The sequence below is a fragment of the Felis catus genome, chromosome B1 (assembly GCF_018350175.1).
Source record: "Felis catus isolate Fca126 chromosome B1, F.catus_Fca126_mat1.0, whole genome shotgun sequence".
Classification (NCBI taxonomy): Eukaryota; Metazoa; Chordata; class Mammalia; order Carnivora; family Felidae; genus Felis; species Felis catus.
Window position 1 is genome coordinate 144,432,251 of NC_058371.1, and position 18,758 is coordinate 144,451,008.

The 18,758-nt window shown below is 39.0% G+C and overlaps 1 long non-coding RNA gene across 1 annotated transcript in view; it reads left to right on the forward strand.

Moving 5' to 3' along the window:
• The window catches only part of LOC109499116, a 105,212-nt gene that overhangs the window by 72,558 nt on the left and 13,896 nt on the right, over positions 1–18,758 (forward strand). The window contains exon 13 of the long non-coding RNA XR_006597006.1: positions 13,283–13,390. This is a non-coding gene — a long non-coding RNA (uncharacterized LOC109499116). The remainder of the gene's footprint in view (positions 1–13,282; positions 13,391–18,758) is intronic.

The following is an 18,758-nucleotide window of genomic DNA, read 5'->3' on the forward strand; positions in this document are numbered from 1 at the left end:
TTCTCACCACTTCAATTTGATTATCCTCTCTTCTTTATCATAAATGACAAAGTCCTGTATTGTGTATTACTGTCATTCAAAGTAAAGTGGATGCCCTTGTCAAATTATTTTATTAGAGCGCTTGAGTTTATCAGTCTGAAATTTAAATATTACACTTTTTATAAATGTGAACATTGCTGAAGCAAGTTTTAGATGATTGTATAAAGGTGTGAAACTTGGCTAGTGTAGAAGATGATAACAGTTTATTCATGGTAACCATGTCATTCATTTTATATGTAAGAAACTCACATCAAACTTACTGGATTTTCTTCCTTTCTCCATTTCTGTTTCTGGATTTTTGTTCTCAGTGTAGATACACAGTGTAATTCCTGGAATTTGAGACAGCAAATCCCTCTTGTCCTTTCCCTATCATGGTTTAAAAATAAAAGTGCTCCCAGCAATGCCTAAACCAAAAGCTTAATGGTGAGGCACTGGAAGTTAACAAAGAAACTAAGAATGCAACAGCAGTAAAAAGTAGAATTCATACTGCAGAAATCTGATTCACACAGGAGAGATTTTTCTCAGGTTCATGGGAAAAAAGGTAAACTATTATTTATTTATTTATTTATTTATTTATTTATTTATTTATTTATTTATATTTTAGAGAGAGAGAGAGAGAGAGAGAGCACATGCAGGAGCAGAAGAGGGGCAGAGGGAGAGAAAAAGAGAATCTCAAGCAGGCTCCATGCTCCATGCGGAGCCCAACATGGGGCTTGATCCCTTGACCCTGGGATCATGACCTGAGCCTAAATCAAGAGTTGGATGCTCAACCGACTGGGCCACCCAGGTACCCCCCAAAAAAGTAAATTAGAAAGAAACATTATGAAAGTGAGTATTTCTGACATCGAAGTAGAGATTCTGGGATTTATCTTCAGAATTATAAGTCTTCCTTGGGGGAAAAACACAAGCAACTAGAGCAAAAGTCATGATCAAAGAAAAATTCTTGGGAACTTGAGAAAGAATGAGAAAGAGAGCTTGAGCTGTGGATTGGGGGATGGGGAGAGAGGGAGAGGAGACAGGTGTAGCCTGATTTGACTCCCCATCGTCCAGGTGAAGTCAGTGCTCACTGCCCAGCATAGGGCCACAGTCAATGGCATGCTGGAAAAACCTCACACTAGCTTGTGAGAGCTGTTTTTTAAATTTTCAGAAATTCTGTGAGCTGGTCGTTAAACATAGCCATTGTTAAAAATGAAGTGATAAAGCTACAGTTAAGTAAATTATATTAAAAATAAAGGTAATAGATACTCAAAACTTATCACTCCATAGTTATTTTACTGTAATCTGTGCCCTTAAGGTTATTGACATCTGTTGTACAGAGGAAATATTATATAACACGGTGTGTCTGCACATCCCTTCCCAACTCTTTGCTCAGTGATGTCGCAGTGGTGATCTTAAATCATCCATAGTGGGAGTATTTACACCATTGGTATCAATGCTACAAATCAGGGTTTCGTCTCTTACTTTGCTGCTTGTCTAGACTGCAACATTAATAACAGAGATTAAACCTAAAAGTGAATAGCAAAAAAGAAAAGTTGAGGAAACATTCTTCCACTATTCAAAAATTATCTATTAAAAAAAGAATTCACTCAGGTCACTGACAGATGAGTGAAGTTCTAATGTAAGTTTTTCCCTTTCTTCTTGTTAATGTAAAAGAAACTATCAATCAACATCATGTGACGATCACCCCAATTTCTTGACTGCAACCATGGAGTGTCTATATAACAAGAGTTCAGTAAAAATCAAGGAAACATTCAATGAAAATTAATTAGCTCTATGGGGTTTAATTTTTTTTTTCAACGTTTATTTATTTTTGGGACAGAGAGAGACAGAGCATGAACGGGGGAGGGGCAGAGAGAGAGGGAGACACAGAATGGGAAACAGGCTCCAGGCTCTGAGCCATCAGCCCAGAGCCTGATGCGGGGCTCGAACTCACGGACCGCGAGATCGTGACCTGGCTGAAGTCGGACGCTTAACCGACTGTGCCACCCAGGCGCCCCAGCTCTATGGGGTTTAAAATAAAGAGGATTATATATTTTATTATTATTTATCATTTGTGTGCGATATATCTTGTCAGTAAAATTTATACGGTGAACATACATAAGTATATATAATACATTCTGTTGGAGGGGAAGCTTATTTTTATGTAAGTAGCCACATTCTCTCAATTTTCATGAATTATAAAGGACTGGGGAAAAAATTTCTCAAGCAACAAAGTGGACAAAACACTATACAAACAAAGGGAACAAAAACGATGCCTTTCTCAGGTGATTTTCTTTGGAGACCCAAAATGCTAAGGCATAATGAGGGCGGCTACAGAATTTTGGGAGAAAATATTGTGATCAAAGAAGAAACATCCAGTCAGGATGTCTTTTGTACATAAAGACCACAAAATGACTCTCTGTGATGTCCATGGACTCCAAAGCTATTTCATTTGCATATCTTTCTTGAGAAACTTACTTGACTGTATTCTCTAACTGACTGAGAAATAGATCAAAAGGAGGAGGTCAAGAATAGGAAGACTAAGAGGAAGCACCAAAATAAGCTAACTACAGAAGAGGAAATAATTGCTGTAAATTTGGCTACAAGCCAAATGCAACTAAAACATTTAAAATTTCTTGAGTTTTAGAATATAATAAAAATAACTTAATAGCAATTAAAAAGAAGGGGTAGAGTAATGATCTTAATTTGTTAGTGATTATACTGATTTCCTGACTCAAGATATCTAACCTATTGAGAGAGCCATCTTATAAACTCTGTAATGTTATGTCTTGAATGTTTTTAAAAAGAATTTGCTCCAAGTTTCCTAAGAAATATCAATTTGTCTTACCTTGTTCTACTTGCCATTTGTTGTCTTGGGTTATATGTCAGTTAAGATAGCTCTACCTATGGTACTTCTGTTAAATGACTTCATTCCCTCCAATTTAGAACCATATTGTGGCTCCTAGACTCCTCCATTTTCAAATATGTCTACTTTTCTGTTCACCATAATGATCAGGTTTATTAGTTTTCAAAGGTAACCTTGTTCATTTATTCTTTAAAAATTTTATTAGGACAATTTTTTTAATAATTTTTTTTAAACGTTTATTTATTTTTGGGACAGAGAGAGACAGAGCATGAACGAGGGAGGGGCAGAGAGAGAGGGAGACACAGAATCGGAAACAGGCTCCAGGCTCTGAGCCATCAGCCCAGAGCCTGATGCGGGGCTCGAACTCACGGACCGCGAGATCGTGACCTGGCTGAAGTCGGACACTTAACCGACTGCGCCACCCAGGCGCCCCTATTAGGACAATTTTTAAAATTAATATATTCTTGAGAGAGAGCAAGCATAAGTGGGGAAAGGTCAGAGAGAGAGAGAGGGAGGGAGGGAGAGAGAGACAGAGAGAGAGAGGGAATGCCAAGCAGGCTCCATGCTGTCTGTGCAGAGCCTGATGCAGGGCTTGATCTCATGAACTGTGAGATCATGACCTGAGCTGAAATTAAGAGTCGGTCACTTAACCAACTGAGCCACGCAGGTGCCACTAGGACAATTTTTTTAAGAGCAGTTTTAGGTTCACAGCAACCAGCAGAAGTACAGAGATTTCCCGTATACCTCCTGCTCCCCCACATGCATAACCTCCCCACATTATCAACATCCCCCACCAGATGGGCACATTTATTACAATTGATGAACCTACATTGATACATCCTTAGAACTCAAAGTCCACAGTTTATAATATGATTTACTTTTAGTATTGTATATCCTAAGGGTTTGGACAAATGCATGATGACATGTATCTACTGTTGTAGTATCATACAGAGTATTTTCATTGCTCTAAAGATCCTGTGCTCTACCTATTTGTTTCTCTGTATATCTCCAACCTCTGGCAACCACTGATCTTTTTACTGTCTCCATAGTTTTGCCTTTCTCGATAGTATGTAGCATTGTCAGAGTGGCTTATTTCACTTAGCAATATGCATTTAAGGTTCCTACATATCTTCTAATGGCTTGATAGCTCATTTATTTTTAATTTTAATTTTTTAAAGACTTTTTAAATGTTTATTCTTGAGAGAGAAAGAGAGCATGAGTGGGGGGGGGGTCAAAGAGAGAGAGAGAGAGACAGAGACAGAGAAAGACAGAGAGAGACAGAGACAGAATCTGAAGCAGGCTCCAAGCTGCCAGTGCAAAGCCCAACATGGGGCTCGAACCCACGAACTGTGAGATCATGACCTGAGCTGAAGTTGGACACTCAACCAATTGAGCCACCCAGGCATCCCGAGAGCTCATTTATTTTTAATGCTGAAGAATATTCCATTGTTTGGATCTATCACAGTTTGTTTATCTGTTCACCTACTGAAGGACATCCTAGTTCCTGCCAAGTTTTGGCAATTATGAATAAAGCTATTATAAACATCTGTGCACAGGTTTTTGTGTGGACATACATTTTCAACTCCTTTGGATAAATACCAAAGAGTGGGATTGCTGGGTTGTGTGGTAAAGGAATGTTTATTTTTGTAATAAATTGCCAAACTGTCTTCCATAGTGGCTGTAGCATTGTGCATCCCCACCAGCATTTGGTGTCAGTCTTCCAGATTTTGGCCATTCTAATAGATGTGTAGTGATATCTCTTTGTTGTTTTGATTTGCATTTCCTTCATGACATCCAAGGTGGAGCATCTTTTCATATGCTTATTTGCCATCTGTGTGTCTTTTATGGTGAGGCATCTGCTAAAGTCTTTGAGTCCTTTTTTTTTTTTTAAATTGGGTTTTTTGTTTTCTTACTTTTGAGTTTTAAGAGTTCTTTGTACTGAGGTGTCTACATTTTTTCTATTGCTCCCTTTTCACCAGGTTATCTATAATATTTAAGCTATATTATTTTCCAAGCTTCATTTTTTTCTCAATGCCTAAAACCCAGGCAACACTTAATAGGTCCATCTCCCCCTCCAGGTATAACTTCAGGATCTCTTCCCTACAAAATGTCAGGTGGCATGTTATTCAGGTAGAGGGGATGAGGCAGAGAACCGAATATTACAACAAGCTTTGTTAATGTTCTTCATCTTGCCAGTGAGTGCCTATTGATGCAGGAAGAGATTCTAGACCCGCGGGTGTCCGGCTCTCACTTCAGAGATGAGGAGATGGAGAGAAAGAGCTGTCAAAGGGAACCACTGGTTAATCACAGTTGAAAAGGCCAGAATCTAAGGTTTCTGACTCTCAACTCATTAACAATTATGCCTTGGTTTTTTTCTTAGAAATGAGAACTACAAATGATAAGGAATTGGGTGAAGAGGAAGGAGATAGTGAGGGCTAGAAGGGATGAGCCCTTGGTGCTATCATCGAACTTGTGGTTAAATGACCTCATTTGTACCTTTCCACCTTGTTCATTATCCCTCCACTAAGGCTACTATCATCTGGTCCATATTTTACTATCAAAGCCATCCTCTCATATAAGTAGACTTTCTTGGTATGTGATTCTTTACATCCCTTGAAAGGGGTTCCTTTGTTTCTCCTGACAATTTCTATTACTCATTGCTAAGCATTAGCTGCCTTATGTTCCTCTCAATGGGCTCTCTCTAAGGGGCATTAGCTAGAGGCATCTTTAAATGTACACCACATACTTTCTTTACTTCCCTTTCTTTTGCTCTTTCAGGGTTTAATTCAATCCACAATTGTTAGAGGTTCTTCAGAATTTACATCCAACACTTCCTAGTTTGCGTGATCTTTAAAAAATTAACATGATTTTTAAGTGTACAATTCAGTAGTGTTGAGTACATTTGTATTGTTGTGCAACAGATTTCCAGAACTTTTTCATCCTTGAAAACTGAAACTCTATGCCTATAAAACAGCAATTCTCTCTTTCTCTCTTTGGTTCGATTTTACATTATGGGATAACATCATATAACAAAACAATTGTTTGGACTGCCATTGAAGAAGGAAACAGCTTCCAGTTCCTAGAACCTAGTTTTATGTAAAGATGAAGATGTTAGGATGATTATGTTTAAATTAGGGGGGGGGGAATATAATCCAGAAGAAACTTTCATCTCTTTGGGTGCGGTAGTCATTATGTATGTATGTGTGTGTGTATGTATGTATGTATGTATGTATGTATGTATGTATGTATATACAGGTGGGATGGTGCTTGGCCTCTGAATCATCAATATTTTAAATATAAAGCAGCCGCAGCCATGAATAATGTACAGCACATAGGACCCAGACCATTTTTGTCGCAGTTCTTAAATGCATTTGTAGTTCTAACACCCACTGCTCCTGTTGTTCTAACTCTATGCAATTTCTATCTATGAGGCAGCCCTAAATCTTTCCATTCCCAGAGGAAGCCTGCCATCTGTTCATCAAACTTGGAGTAGTTGGAGGGAGCAGCTGCAGTTTCTAACTGAATCTGAATGTGTATATGTTAGTCATTAAGAAAGAAATTTGTGCTCATTTATGTTTTGAGTCATAACTCTGCCATTGGTTGGTCCCAACAAAACTGTCCATGTCAGTCCCAAGGGAGCAAGATCTGTGTTCTGTTCCCGGAAATACTCTTCTGATAGATTTTGGACAACTCATGTAAAATCACTTTGACTCCATCTAAAAAATGGAAAATGTCTTGCTTGTTGTTGTTGTTGTTGTTGTTGTTGTTGTTTTAATTCACCCTTTTTTCTTGTTGAGAATAAACAGGTAGCTCTTTGATCTTCCTTATTGGTTTGGAGAGTCCTTATGTTCAGCTCTGGGGCCAAGTTCTCTTTGAAGGGTCTAAGGAACTATCATGGCTGATAGCTGAGATGAGCTTTGGAGATCAATTGGTCCAGTGCCCCTCAATCTTCAGATTTGCCTATGATCTTGTTAATTTGTGCAGTGTCTTTATATCACCTATTATGTATTTTGTATGTATTTAAATAGATTTCAGATAAACTTATTTTTAACACTTATTTTTGTCCTGTGTAATAATATCTGTACATTATAGTTTAGATATGACATTAAATTTATATTACACATTTAAAAATACAGAATTTATAAATAAATGTATGTCCCCAAATTACATTAAAATAAATGCACTATTCTTTTTGCAATAATTTTAAAATTTTATATTGTGCTATAATTGTCAGATAACATTATATTAGTTTCAGGTATACAACATAATAATATATTTGATATGTTTGTGTTATGAAATGATTACCAGAATATGTCTGGTTAACATCCATCACTACACATAGTTATACACTTTTTTCCCTTGTGATGAGAACTTTAAAGATCTACTCTCTTGGAAGCTTTCAATATATAATACAGGATTATTAACTATAGTCACCATGCTATATACATTGTATCCTCATGACTTACTGATTTTATAACTGGAGGTTTGTACCTTTAGACCTCTTTCTCCTGTTTCTTTCACACACACTCCCCCAAACCCCACCTCTGGAAACCACTAATCTGCTCTCTGCAAACACACAATTCTTCTAATAAAAAGTAACCGTGTATCATCTAAAACCAGTGGTTTGTGTATCACACTCTGGGAAATGCAGATATAAACCAGCTCTGACAGTTTTTGCATGTGGAAAGTGAACTTCAGAGTGTGATTTATGAAGTCCCTTAGCTACTTGGAATCCAGAGCTTCTGACTTCAGTTTCCTAACTGGGAAATGTAAATGGGAAAGGCATTCTGGTGATAAATCTATCTGGAATTTTGTCAGGAGAATTCGGGAAGATGTGATGGCTTAGAAACATAGTTTGGGAAGACTGTGGAGGACCTTGGATGTTCTGTGTAGGAGCAGAACTATCTCCCTGGGTTCCAAGGTCTTAATCCTGGGATCCAAGGAACATCTAAAATTGCATGTGATGGTTAGTGGATTTATGCACATGGATATTTTGGTGGGGCAGGAAGAGTCCTCCATAAAAAGTTAACAACCACTGCTCTTAGAAATGTGATCTATTTTAGTTCTCAAACAGAGGAATAAGTACATTTTAGAACGATCACTCTGGTGCAATATGGGACATCGAACAGAATGAGGGTAGCCAGAAAGAGTGAGAGCAGGAGGTGACTGAAGCTGTCCTAGCAAAGGGTGCCTGAAAGGGCCTTCAGGAGTCACTCTTTTAGATGGACCTGAGAACATACATAGACGTAGGTAACAGTGATCCAGAGAGAACTCACGTTGGTTTTCTTCATTTATTTTGTGAGGATCACCCTCAGAGCCAAATTGTTGAGTGAAAAAGTTATATCCATAAGTATTATCCAAACAACTCGTGATTTTTGTGTATGATCAAGAGGCGGATTAGGGCAAAGGAGGGAGAGAAAATGGTGGTAAAAGAAGGGACTTCTGCACCGTCAGAGAGTTGCTAATTTTGCAGCTAATGGGGACACATGGAAAGGAATATTTTCTGGTACTTCTGCCTGAAGGTTAGTAATTTTAACACAGCTGTTGGCCCTTACCTCTCTGAGAGTGCTGTAAAATGTATTTAACAAACATAGCAGCCCCTGTGAGTCCGGCACCGTGCTTTTGCAGAGTATTTCACTTGGTAAGCATGACTGAAGAGAATTGCTTCTGTAGAACATTGAGCAATACAGAATGAGGATTTATTCATTCATTTACCAAATGTTCGTTGAACATCTATTATGTTCATGGCACTGATAGACACTAGGGCCACCAGAGAGGGAGAAGTCATACATAGTCTTATCCTTAAGAATCTCACAATCTATTAGGAATAGCAAAACAAATCAATGCATTTATCTACATACATATATGGAAATTTGCATAGCAAGTTAAATTAAGAAAAATAATCATACACCTGATGATTAACTATTTACCATCTTACAGTGGTAGTTTTTCTAAGGAAGAGCACCAGTACTTTTTATCCCCCCAGAGATTATTATCCTAAGTTTTCACTGCAGTTTTATCGTAAACCTGAAAAAGTAGACTACACAAGGGATGATAGAGAAGGGTGAACATAGAAGGAGACAGTCATTTGGGAACTTGTTGATTAATGACATAGGCTTCACTTTGAATAAATAGCTTTGCATCTGGCTCAGAATGCTACTGATGGAAAGTTACCACAATTATTATTTAATACTTTGGAGGTGACATCTATGTTCAAGAGACTGCTTCATAAATAACAGGCTCCCATAAATAATGAAGACCTAGTCTGCTTCAGAAAATTGGAATTGAAAGTCATAAGTGGCTCAGAGGAAGATAAAATAAAAGATGGAACTTTCAGGAAAGCCATCCGTGAGTGGGCTGGTTGGACTTTGGAAGTGCTGATGGAGCAGACAGTCCGCCTCAGTCCAGGAAAATCAGAAACAGATTTTCTTCTCTTTATATATAAGGCATCAAAAATCCCACTGAACCTTTTTGACTTTTCAGCAATACCTTTAATAACTTTCTCAAAGATGGCATTTGTAGTTGATCTTCTGTGTTACCATCCTTGTAACTACAGAACAACTTTTTCATGAGAGTGACATGAATAATGTCAAGCTCAGTCTGTTGGTAGCATTTGCATTGGGTAGCTATTGCTGCAAAACAAATGACCTCCAAGTTCAGTGGCCAGCAATGACAATCATTTAATATTGTAGCTCCTATGTCTACAAACCATCTCTGGGTTGGGTGGGAGATTAGGCTTGGCTGGACTCTGCTCTATGTGTATCTTGTCTTCCTCTTGGGACCAGTGAGGCTGGATATGTACTATTCATGGAGGTCCAACAAAGCAAGTGGTAAATAAGCAAAGCCTCCGAGGAGCTTGGTGTATAGTTACTTCCCTTTTGCTCTATTGGGCACAAGTCATATGGCTGAACCCAATGGGAAGGGGTGGGAAAATATACTTCATCCACATAATGGGAGGATCTATGAAGTTACATGCAAAGGATGTGGCTAAAGGGATGGTGAAGAATTGGGGGGGTTCTCCTTCCTTGTGCCAAGATGAGAAATACTTAGGTGGAAATGTCAATTATATTGCTTACTGATTAAATGTCTTGCAAAAGGTTGCTTAATCTTTTTGAGTCTTAACTTACTCGTCTTTAAAACTAAACTAGTAAAATGTTCAGATTTTTTGGTAAAACTCCTGGACTTAAACTGAATTATCTTTTTTTTCTTTTTCCTAGTCTATGTATATGGCCATATATTTGCTATCATCACATTCCGATAATGATGCCCATATATACTCTCTTGTGCTGCTCAGGGCTTCCTCTATCACCTTTCAAAGATATGTTACTGACTAAAAATATTTTAAAAAAAGGAAAAGAAAGGAGGGCATACTTTTTCTCCATGTCCAGTAATGCAAAGCTGGGGAGGGGAGAGTGTTCTTGGCCTTGAATGACTATCAACACCATGTTAACTTTCTTTTTGCTCATGTTCCTACCCAGAAATCTGAAGGATTTACTTTACCTGAATAACCAGTGCTTTTCCAATATATCCTCCAATGATTAATATCAGAACTCTATTTGATATCAGCGATGACAATACTGTATGCCCTACTTTCTTACCCAATGCAATGTGAGGTCTCCAAGGGAATGTATAACTTTTGCACAAAGGATCATTTTATAACGGTATATACTAGAAAGGCAGTAAAAAGTTGTGATTAGGAACATAAACTAAGTAGTGGAGTGTGTCGTATGCTTTTCCTCATTTGATCCTTGAAACAGTTCCATGAGGTACTATTTTACATACCCATTTTACAGATGCAGATTTTAAGGCCTAGAGAGGCTGGGTAACTGGCTCAGCATCATCTATCTAGTGAGTTGTAGAAACTAGTCCCAAGTATAGAGCTAATCCTAAAGTCCATATTATTAACTGCTTTTTTTAAAAATTTTTTTAATGTTTTATTTATTTTTGAGACAGAGAGAGACAAAGCATGAACGGGGGAGGGTCAGAGAGAGGGAGACACAGAATCCGAAACAGGCTCCAGACTCTGAGATGTCAGCACAGAGCCTGACGCGGGGCTAGAACTCACGGACCACAAGATCATGACCTGAGCCGAAGTCGGCCGCTTAACCAACTGAGCCACCCAGGCGCCCCTATTAACTGCTTTTTTTTTTTTTAAGAGCAACAGTGTTATAATCTGGAGTTGAATTCCTGATTTAAGATGTACAATGAAATAAACCATAGATATAATCTTTGATGTCAAAAAGAAAAAATATAACAATAAAGACATCTAAAATAATTGAAATTACTTTCCTGAGTCTATAAAATGTATATAAATATTGTGCATATAAGCCTCCAACAATTATTAGTGATGCATATTTCACATCATAATTCAACTGTATGATATCTTTCACCTGTTGTCAGCATACTAACTACAAGAATATCACTTAAACATTCAAGTCAGTACAATTTTGCTTGCCTTTGGAAAAAATTTAAGGCCTTTCTGGAAATGATTTGAATGGTCTAGTTCTCTCCCTCTCTCTGTCTCTCTTTTTCTCAGAGAGAGAGAGAGAGAGAGAGAGAGAGAGAGAGAGAGCACGCTAAAGCAGGGGAGGGGCAGAAAGAGAGAGAGACTCTCAAGCAGGCTCCATGCTCAGCACAGAGCCTGATGCAGGGCTTGATCCCACATCTGTGAGATGATGACCTGAGCTGAGATCAAGAGTAGGACACTCAACAGAGTGAACCACCAAGGCACCTAGTTTAGTTTTCTTTTTAAAGCAAAGGGGAATCTTGAACTGAGAGTTTTCCCTTTTCTAAGTTTCCCTGCAGCAAGCGGAGGCCTTCTAAATTCCTTCACTGACCTTAGGTTGTTTGCCAAATTGAGATCATTATTTTTATTTTTTAAAGTATAGTTGACACACAATGTTACCTTAGTTCCAGTTGTACAGCATAGTGATGCGACCGTGATCATTATTTTCCAAATTAGCCATTGCTGTACCTAAAGATTTGAAAATCTGGTGGAGATTTTAATGATGAAAATCTGGTAGAAGAGATATCCCTCTAAAGCAATTTTCTCTCTCTCTCTTTTTCTTATATTTTATTCTTTGTTTTCTAACATCTCTCTTTTAGTCCTTCTCCTGCATCAACTCCTCAATCAAGGAGAAGGTTATATTTTGGGGTCTGTGTATGGAGGCTATTTGAAAGCAGATTTTATGACTATAAGTTTTCTCTTAGACCACCTGGCAGCCCCTTGGGTCTTACCTTCATTTTTTTCCAGAACAAAGGCCCAACATAATTCACCTTGCCTGCAACACAACCTGAGAGTGAGCAGACAGTTAGTGCAGCATGAATATTTATAGGGTAGCAGAAAGTGGAGAAAGATTAGTACCCAGAACATGCCAAATGAAGGGCGAGTTAGCTACCACAATTGAGAACCTAAAAACAAATGGGGAGCAAATTGTTTTCTTGTTGGATATCATGACACCACCAATCCTGTTTTTCATCGGTCAGTCACCACCACTCATTGTCTTCTGCACCTTCTCTGAGCTCTGCTTCTCAGTGTATGAGTTCCCCGGGATTGAGACCTGGGCTTTCTTTTGGTTCACTCTACCCTTACTTTGTTTGGAAATTGTGTACGCTAACAAGGTTTTACATGTAAATTACATTCCCACAGTTTCAACTTGTTTTCTATCTCCAGCTTGGATCTTTATTCCAAACTTCAGCTCCTTACGTACAGATGCCAACTTGATCGCCCCACCCAGGCATCTCACGAAGTGTCTCAAACTCAGCATGTTTGAAACTTGCTTATCCCTTTTTAATCAGCCCCCTTTTGGTTGGTGCTTAGTAAATGCTAACTCCATTTTTCCTCCTGGTTGCTTCTGCCAGATACCCAGGAGTCATTTTTCCCCGCTTTGTTTTCTCTTTTAAAACAGCAATTTAAAGTTTACTCTAGCTATAATACAGGCTTCTCTGGCATGCTTCAGAACCCATTACAAAGACAGTCTGTTGTACTTGTCTGTCTGGTTTATGGGTTGGTGCAATTTCCGGCACTGGGGCATCATCTGAGTTTGGACCAGAGAACAGTGATAGAATGGGCAGAATAACTTTAGAAATAGTTAAAGCTAGAGACCATTATGTTTCTAGGACAAATGGCTATCATGATTATTTAATGTTTGCGTGATAAATTAGAATCATTAGCATTTAATTTTTAAATATGATTTAAAATTTAATATTATGTTAATATTTGGGTGATGAATTTTTGTTGTAAATGCAGTTGTCAAAAAGAATATGCGTTGATACAGGCTGTCATTAGGGCCTGGAGTTGTGGCTTGTCAACTTGTCATAAGCCAAATGGTTAAGTTCCTTATCAGTGTTTTTGGTCACATGGTCTGTGCTTTCTCCTTCGGTTTTCCACTTTCTCAGTGCGGATGTCAGATGTCTGACCAAACTCCAGGGAAGGAAGAAGAGGCTGTCCTTTTGTGTCACAGCATTTTTGCTGAACACAAGTGCCACGTGGATGACAGGTTGGAGGTGAGGATGCGTTGAGAGGTGGATGAGGGCTGAGGGCAGTGAAGGGGACACAAAAACCTTTATAGGTTGGGAGTCACCCTCAGTGTCTCCTTCCCGCCACTCACTCTCCACATCCCACGCGCCACTTAGCCTGGCCAACTAAAACTCAAACCCACCAGTCTTCTCCACCCCACCAGCCAGCGTTGCCTTCCTGGAGCCTTGCACTAGCCATCCAGGGGTCTTCCCTCTTATTCTAGCCCACCTTGAATCCGTCCCCTATGCTGCAGCCAACATGAGCCCTTAAAAGTCATACATAAAACCGGGGCACCTGGCTGGCTCAGTTGGTTAAGCATCTGACTTCGCGCAGGTCATGATCTCATGGTTCATGAGTTCAAGCCCCACAACCGGCTCTGCATTGACAGCATGGAGCCTGCTTGGGATTGTTTCTTCTCTTTCTCTGCTCCTCCCCCCCATCTCTCTCTCTCTCTCTCTCTCTCTCTGTCTCTCTCTCTCTCTCTGTCTCAAAATAAATTAATACACTTAAAAATCATACACAAAACTATGTCTTTTCCCTTATTAAAATCCTTTCATGGTTTCCCACTGAACTTATGATACAATCCAAAAGTCTTTTTTTTTTTAATTTTGTTTCGAGAGAGAGAGAGAGCGTGAACAGTGTAGGGGCAGAAAGAGAGGGGGACAGAGGTTCTGAATCAGGCTGCACACTGACAGCAGTGAGCCTGACGTGGGGCTCGAACTCATGAACCATGAAATCATGAGCTGAGCTGAAGTCGGATGCTAACCCGACTGAGCCACACAGGCGCCCCAGTACGATTACATTTCAAAATTCTTAATGTGTCCCACAAAGCCCTGCATAATCACTATTTCCCCAGATTGCTTCTCCAGCACTTGCCTTTCACGCTACCCATCGCCACATTTTCTTCAACATACCAAGGACTTTCCCACCTCTTGATGAGGCATGCTTTCTGTCTGCCAGGATGCTCTCCCCCTGCTCTCCATAGAGCTAATCAGTTCTTCCTCCTCCGGGTCTGGGCTTAATTGTCACTTCCTCAGAGGGACAGTTCCTAAACTTACTGATCTAAATTGCCATCCTCTGTTATATTCTCACATAATACTTTCCCTTATAATCCTTACCAAAATATATAATTTCGTATTTTTTATGTGGTAACTGTCTCCTATACCAGTCAGTGACTCCAGCCAGCAGGAGAAGGGTCCACTTTGTTATCATGAGCACACATCCAGCTACCATCCATGTGGTAGGTTGGCGATAAGTATCAGTTGGAAAAAAGTTAATCTAATTTTTATTGTAAAATATATATATTTTCTGGAAAATCTAACTTTAGGAGGATCAAATTATTCTTTGCAGAATTTATCACCTAAGTCCACATATAAAAGACATTATTAGGTGGTATAACAGACAATGTGTTTAATTAGGATTTAAAAGAAATATGAAAATATTCATTAAATTGATATTAAAAATGTAATAGTGGCTGATTTTTTTTTTAATTTTTTTTTTCAACGTTTATTTATTTTTGGGACAGAGAGAGACAGAGCATGAACGGGGGAGGGGCAGAGAGAGAGGGAGACACAGAATCGGAAACAGGCTCCAGGCTCTGACCCATCAGCCCAGAGCCTGACGCGGGGCTCGAACTCACGGACCGCGAGATCGTGACCTGGCTGAAGTCGGACGCTTAACCGACTGCGCCACCCAGGCGCCCCAATAGTGGCTGATTTTTAATCACAAAAAGAAATACTTGTGTAACTGGTATCTTGAATAGGCAGGACTCTTGGGATATATTCAAAAAGCATATTTATTTTTTATTTCCCACGATCTGTTTCACATATATCCAATGGAATACACTTAAAATGTTTCCCAGTTTACTTTCCATAATAATGATAAAAATAATTGTATAGTTACAACCTCAGTTTCAATTCAGAAATTAAGATACCCGTCCCAAGTAATGACCCAAACTCTGAACTTCATTTAAAGTTAAGATGTTTCTGGGGCACCTGGGTGGCTCAAATAGTTAATTGTCTGATTCGGCTCAGGTCATGATCTTGCAGTTCATGAGCTTGAGGCCCTCTTCGGGCTCTGTGCTGACAGCTCAGAGCCTGGAGCCTGCTTTGGATTCTGTGTCTCCCGCTCTCTCTGTTCCTCCTTCTCTCTCCCTCTCTCTCAAAAATAAATGAAAACATTAAAAAAATTAAAGTTAAGAGTCCAACTTCTGGTTGGGAGTTTTCTTCAGGCGGAAAAGTGGGGACGGGGATGGGTCACCCTCTCTCTCCTTTCCCCAGTTGGGCCTTCATTCCTCCTTTTTTATTTTGCTCATTGTGTTTCCTATCCTTACCGGTATTGATGTGGTTGGGAGAGGGGTGATAGAGGAAGGAGAGAAAAGAGGGACAGAGAACTTTTTCTAAGACGGATATTGTTGTTAGATGGCTGTGCATTTATTTATTTATATTAAAAATTTCTTAAACTTTACTTATTTATTTTGAGAGAGAGAGGGCATGCGAGCATGGGAGGTGCAGAGAGAGAGAGAAGATTCCAAGCAGGCTCTGCACTGCCAGCACAGAGCCTGACATAGGGCTCAAACCCACGAATGTGAGATCATGACTTGAGTGGAAATCAAGAGTCGGATGCTTAATCGACTTAGCCACCATGGTGCCCCAAGATGGCTGTGCATTCTTTATGCTTGGTTGGTGTTTAATATTCTCTTTCTTTCTTCCCCTTTGGAGGTCCCCTCTGAGAATTCTTGAATGCATGTCCTGTGAGACACAGAATATATGTATACATATACATACATACATACATACATACATACATATACATATAGTGGAGAGGAACAGAGAAGGGAGGAAAGGAAGGGGGCAACTGATGAAGAGAAAGAGAGACGGAGATAACGTTATTTTAAGGAATTGGCTCGTGTGATTGTGGGGACTGGCAAGGGCAGATCAGTAGAACTGGCTGGTAGGATGGAAATTCATGCAAGAATATTATCTGAAATCTCCAGGGTCTTGAATCTGAAATATCCAGGGTGGAAACTCAGGCAGGGTTTCTATGTTTCAGTCTTGAAGAGAATTCCTTCTTTTTTTGGGAAACCTCAGTCTTTGCTTTTAAGGCCTTCACCTGATTGAACGAGGCCCACCCACATTATGGAGAGTAATCCGCTTCTACAGAATTAAATGTTAAACCCATCTAAAAACTACCTTCACAGAAACATCTAGACTAATGTTTGATGGAGTATCTGGACACTGTAGCCTAGCCAACTTGACACATAAAATTAACTGTAACTATTTCTGGTAAGACCCATCACACCCACATGATACTCTTTTGGGCAAGGTTTCAAAGGGCTTCAGCCTGGCTTTTTCTCAGGTGCCATATCAAATCTGAAAGAAACAGTCATACATCACTTTCCAAACAAGTTTTACTTTTTTTTTTTTTTGATTTTTTAAGTAATACCTTTTATCTTGTAGCTTTATTGAGGTATAATTCACAACTAAAATTATAAGAGATTTAAAGTATGCAGTATGATAATCTGATATTCATATACATTTTGAAAGGATTCCTCTATCTAGTTAATTAACACCCCCATCATCTCACATATTAACTCCCCCTTTTTTTGCTTAGAATACTACATATATTTTTCCTATACATATATCTATGATAAAGTTTAATTTATAAATTAGGCACAGTAAGAGATTAAGAACAATAACTAGTAATAAAATAGAACAGTTGTAACAGTATACTGTAATAACGGTTATGTGAACATGGCCTCTCCCTGTCTCTCAAAATATCTTATTATACTACACTCACCCTACTTTTACACTCACCTTTGTGGTGATGTGAGATGATAAAATGCCTATGTGATGAGATGAAGTGAGGTGCATGGCGTGCGTTGTGACTTAGCTTTAGGACACCATTGACCTTCTGGGGATAGTCAGAAAGAGGATCATCTGCTTCTAGACCATGGTTGACCACAGGTAACTTATACCCATAAGTGGGATTGCTGGATCATATGGTCTTTCCATTTAAAATGTTTTGAGGAATCTTCATACTATTTTCCACAGTGGCTACACCAATTTACATTTGTACCAGTAGTGCAAAAGGATTCCCTTTCTGCACTGCCTCACTTGTTATCTTTTGTCATTCTGATGATAGCTATTCTAACAGGTATGAGGTGATATTGTGGTTTTGATGTGCATTTCCCTAACGATTAGTGATGTTGAACACCTTTTCATGTTACCTGTGGACCATGTGTACGTTTTCTTTGGAAAGATGTCTATTCAGTTCCACTCTCCATTTTTTTTTTTATATATATGAAGTTTATTGTCAAGTTGGTTTCCATACAACACCTAGTGCTCATCCCAAAAGGTGCCCTCCTCAATACCCATCACCCACCCTCCCCTCCCTCCCCTTCCTCCCACCCCCCATCAACCTTCAGTTTGTTCTCAGTTGTTTTTTTTTTTAATTTTTTTTTAACATTTATTTATTTTTGAGACAGAGAGAGACAGAGCATGAACAGGGGAGGGTCAGAGGAAGAGGGAGACACAGAATCTGAAACAGGCTCCAGGCTCTGAGCTGTCAGCACGGAGCCCAACGCGGGGCTCGAACCCACGGACCGTGAGATCATGACCTGAGCCGAAGTCGGATGCTTAACCGACTGAGCCACCCAGGTGCCCCTGTTCTCAGTTTTTAAGAGTCTCTTATGCTTTGGCTCTCTTCCACTCTAACCTCTTTTTTTTTCCACTCTCCATTTTTTAAAAAATAAAATTGCTATTTTGTTTTTTTGTTTTTTGTGTTTTCGTTTTTGTTTTTGTTTGTTTGTTTGTTTGTTTCTTTTCTGTTGGGTTGTATGAGTTCTTTATATGTTTTGGATTTATACTCTTTATCACATATGTGATTTGCAAACATTTTCTCCCCTTCCATAGGTTGCCTTTTCATTTTGTTGGTGGTTTCCTTTGCTGTACAGCAACTTTTTAGTTTGGTATGGTACCACTTGTTTATTTTTGCTTTCGTTGATTTAGATTTTGGTGTTAAATAAAAAAAAAATCATTTAAAAGATCAGGGTTAAGGAGCTGACCCTCTATGTTTTCTTCATTGAATCTTATGGTTTCAGATCTTATATTCAAATCTTTAATCCGTTTTTGTGTTGATTTTTGTGTCTGGTGTAAGAAAGTGGTCCAGTTTCATTCTTTTGCATATGGCTATTCACTTTTCTCAATACTATTTATTGAAAAGGCTATCCTTTCCTCATTATATATTCTTAATGCCTTTGTCATAAACTAATTGACCATAATATGCCTGGATTTGTTTCTGGGCTGTATATTTTGTTCCTTGGATCTATGTGTCTGCTTTTATTCCAAAACTGTA